A 4359-nucleotide genomic window follows, 5' to 3' on the forward strand; every position below is an offset into this window, starting at 1 on the left:
ACAAACACTTCTTAAAATAACTTATTACTCCAGACATTTTTGAGGTTTTAGCTCTTAATACAGTAAAGTTAGGATACAAATAATTATCAGGCAATTATTTGTATCCTGTGTGGTGCCACAGATTTATGTCTACAGTAGCTTTTGACAATTACTGTAGACAAGGCTTAGAGTTAGACCAGTCTAGTTCTTACTTAAGTCGACTTTAAAAAACCATCTCATAGATCTTAGTAACTGGTCCATGATGCAAACAGCATCTAAATACAAAAATAATGATATACTTTGTATTTAGACATTGTGAAATTACAAATAAAGTGTTCTTCGTTTATGAATTATACACGGTTTATTGCAAGCAGTGTGAAAATCATACACAAAGTTCTTTTATTGGAGCAAAAATTGAATTAATATAAAACATGGCATGTGCATATTGACCTCAAGGGGGAGCCGTTGGGCTTAATGTTAACTTTGAAAATCTCTTCACCTTCTTTTTTAAAAAAAGAGTCAAAACATTTTTCCAGAGCTATAGTATAACAGTATAAAGTTCTCGAGTACAAAACACAAAAAAACAAACTGAAAAGGCTGATCCAAAATAAAAGCTCTTAACATTTTGCAGTGCTGTAAGAAGCATAACAACCAATAGAGTCACATTACTATAATCTTTGTATCTAGTTGATCAAGGTATTACGTTCTTATTACATCTTGTTGTGTATCCATTTCAGCCTCTTCAGGTATTTTCTCATAACCTCTCATAGTTCTAAACCCTGACATCCTCCTCCTTCTTTTCACCAAGAAAACTGCCACTATGGCCACCAGCAGTATCATACCGATCACCCCAAAAGCTACACCTGCCTTTTCGCCACTAGACATCTGATTCAGTTTAGGATGAAGATTTTGAATAAATTCCTTGATTTCTTCTGGTTTGGCAAGTTTCCACGTCTTGGTCTGGCCCACTCTCACCCAGCTGTTTTCTCCTTCAGTCATCACCATCACTGTGTTGGTGGCTTGCATGCTGATAAGTGGAGGTTTGGTGAACGGAGGCAGATCGATGGGATTCAGCTCCCCACCTGTGAACAGTCCAGACTGAACACAGTAGAGGATTTCACAGCCATCACTGATTGCAGCAAGGTGCTGACTAAACTTGGGAGGGCACCTGCGTTGACTCCTTGCCAGTGGGTTGGTTGACTGACAGCTGAAGAGACCTCCGAATGGTACTGAGAATCTGGTACCTGTCTCATAGTCATTACTCATACAGATTACCTCACCATCTGAGAGGAACTTTAGCGGAATAAAGTTTGGAGGACAGCTTTTGCTTTTCGTGAGGGGGTTTGGGAGATTGGGGTTGTAAATACCTCCAAACAGATACCCTGAATTTTCTGGAGCCTGTCCATTTACGGAGCACCAGTAGGTGTTGATGCGAGCAGAGCGAACATAGGTGTTGTCCCGACACCAATGATCATAACAAGTTGACATGTCAAAAAACCCACAATCATAGCTACGTGTATAACATTCATTCTTTGTTTCAGTGACATGTCTCACCTCTGATCTGAGTAAAGTTGGTGAGTAAGGTGGACGACAGGAGAAGTCACCTGTATCTGGGTTTTTCTGGGCCAGGGCATCACAAAGGGGATCTGCATCTGAGCTGATTTTAACACACTCTTGGTAGACACCACCAAAACTAAGATTTGTAGCGGGACCTTCACAGGAATTATCATCCATGTTAGCCTGGAAGTTGAAGTTCTTGGAGTTGACATCAACACACCCAGGGCGAGTATTGATCTTGTAGTAGCGCTCTACAGCCTGACGGACTTTAAGAGCAACTTTTCCAATCGGTGTGGCAGATCAGTGAGAGTGTTGGTGTTTATGAAATAGTGCAGAGGAAATCCTGAGCGATCGATGGCAACGAGGTTGTTTCTGGTACTTTCCTGCCACTTCTGTAGAGTTATGCCAGGATAGAAAGTTGTGCCTCCGTGGCTTTGAATGAGGGAGTACTGAATATTGGATTGATATGTTTGAAGTGATGAGCTCTGTTGGGCACTTTGACTGCTAATGTCAAACTTTAGTTTATCAAAGAAGTTTAATCCAGCCTGTGCTTTCACAGAGGAGCTTTGTGACTGGCTGTCTGACACATATGAGGAACGGAGATAGTCCTCCTGCACCAAAGCAGCCCCAGCATCCACAGTAGTGATGACATGAGTCCCATAGTCCAGCACCATCATCTCTGAGAGATAGTCTGCATTTTTCGTCTGGTTGTTTTCAATCGCTTCAGCGATGTCTCTGACTTGCTGAACAAATCGTGTGTCCAGAGTGAAGCCTGGATAAGCCTTAACTGTGTAGAGGAAGTTACGAACCTTTGAAAGAGAGGATTACAATATTATTATTTCTAACTGCAGTATTTTTTTATCATTAATATATAATTAATTTTCCATATGCCATATGTTTTTGAATAAATCTTGAATGTCATAATTTATTTCTTCCTAACACAAAAAATATTTTTAGCATTCATTGGTTTAAAGAGACTAATAAAGAAAAAATATGTAATGCCATTTATCATATTTTAGCAACTAAATTTTAAAGACAGAGTACTTCTTACGCAAAAAAATGTTTAAAAGTGCTTTAATGAAGAAGTACCCCAACTTATGAAGCGCCTTGAGGCGACTTTTGTTGTGATTTGGCGCTATATAAATAAAATTGAATTGAATTGAATTAAACTGTGGCACTTGTGTTTTATTTTACACTAAAACATCTGAAGATAAACTTACCTGCACTCTGGCTGTGGTTGAAGAGTCTCTGACCTGATGGGTTTTCATTCTCTTGTTCTCACTAGAAAATTTGCCATTCAGCAGCTTGAGGAAGGACATGTCTGCATTAATGCTTTCAGAGGTTGAGCTTTTCTGCTCAAGCCAGGACCTGATGATCTCTGAGCTGGTCTCCACACCTGTCTCCTTGTGAGGGATAACAAAAACTTCATCTGGGGTAAGGTAGAGCCCATCCTCAGTAGTCTGGCACTGGAAGTAGCTGAGGTTCATAACTCGACCCATGTCCATGTTCCGGAGGTTGTCCCATCCTCCACCTGGCAGCACCTCCAGTGCTGTGATGGAGAGGTTGGTAGAAGCACGGCATTGTCTGAGCCAGTTTGTTGGACGGCTCACAGGTACTGAAGAGCAGAAATGAAAGAAAAAGATCACCAGGGGTGCTGCTGCAGCTTTCATGATGACTGTCAACTTGAGCACCAGCACCACTGCATATATACAGCTTTAGCCAAGTCCCTCCTACTCTTATCATATACTTGCCTTACTGTATCATATTACAGACATCTTTTTCAACTAATATCTGTAGGTTGAAGTTTTGTGTTCATTCCCATTTCTGCAATAGTTTTTTTTTTTTTACCCCAGAAACCATTCTTGTACACCTGAAACTTTTGCATATTCCTGCACAGTTTTATGTTATATAATTTTTTGATTATTATTGTTTTTATGCTTTGACTGTTTCTCAATCAAAGCATATTCAAAGTGTATAGTGTTCTAAAATTAACTCCAGAGAACCTGCCCGTACAGTAAGACAGTCTTTATCTTAAAAATATTAACAGACAGACACCTTAAGGTAGAGTCTTTGTCGTCCTCATGTAAAAGAGCAGATGAAAACAATCTTTTAACATCTGAACAGTCACATGAGTGTGCGTCACTGGAAAGTTCCAGGGAATTTTTGAGACTCCAACAGTCAAGCCTAGGATTGTATGGCAAAACCTCCTTTCAAGAACCTTCTGTGGCTGGGGTGGGTGAGGGGAACGGGTTGAGCAGAAAAACACAAAGAAAGTTGGTGAACAAAACCAGAACAAAAACACTGGCTGCTGAAGAGTGAAAATACTCTATAATAATACTCTTTTTCTCTAAAAGTAACTCATGGCGGGTTCACGCCCTCGGTCCACGCCTTCCCGGATCATGCACACCTGGGCCTCATCAGACCAGCTGGTATATTAGAAGGAGGAGATCAGCTGTTCAATGCTGGATTGTTGTGAAGACTCTAGTCCAGGTGTGCCCAATCCCGGTCCTCGAGAGCTACCGTCCTGCAGCTTTTAGATGCATCCTTGTTCCCACACACCTGAATCAAATGAATGGCTTGTTATCAGGCCTTTGCCAAACATGATGGCATGCTGAAGAGATCAAACCATTTGTTTCAGCTGTGTTGGAGTAGGGATGCATCTAAAAGCTGCAGGATAGTAGCTCTCGAGGACTGGGATTGGGCACCCCTGCTCTAGTCAGTACACGTCAAGCCCAAGTTTCGCATGCTTCCGTCTCAGAAAGTTAACGTGTGTCTCTGTGTTCTAGATTCCCCGGACCTGTCCCCATGTTTCCCCGTGTGGAG

The 4359-nt window shown here is 41.2% G+C and overlaps 1 pseudogene across 1 annotated transcript; it reads right to left on the bottom strand.

Annotated features, from left to right (window-relative positions):
- Positions 1 to 343: 343 nt before the first annotated feature.
- On the bottom strand, positions 344 to 3206 carry LOC143421411 (macrophage-expressed gene 1 protein-like; annotated as a pseudogene). The gene is made up of 2 exons (XR_013101036.1): positions 2757 to 3206; positions 344 to 2345 (listed from the first exon to the last, which is right to left on the bottom strand). The product of XR_013101036.1 is annotated as a macrophage-expressed gene 1 protein-like (transcript).
- Positions 3207 to 4359: the final 1153 nt, after the last annotated feature.

The sequence above is a fragment of the Maylandia zebra genome, linkage group LG12 (genome assembly GCF_041146795.1).
Source record: "Maylandia zebra isolate NMK-2024a linkage group LG12, Mzebra_GT3a, whole genome shotgun sequence".
Lineage (NCBI taxonomy): Eukaryota > Metazoa > Chordata > Actinopteri > Cichliformes > Cichlidae > Maylandia > Maylandia zebra.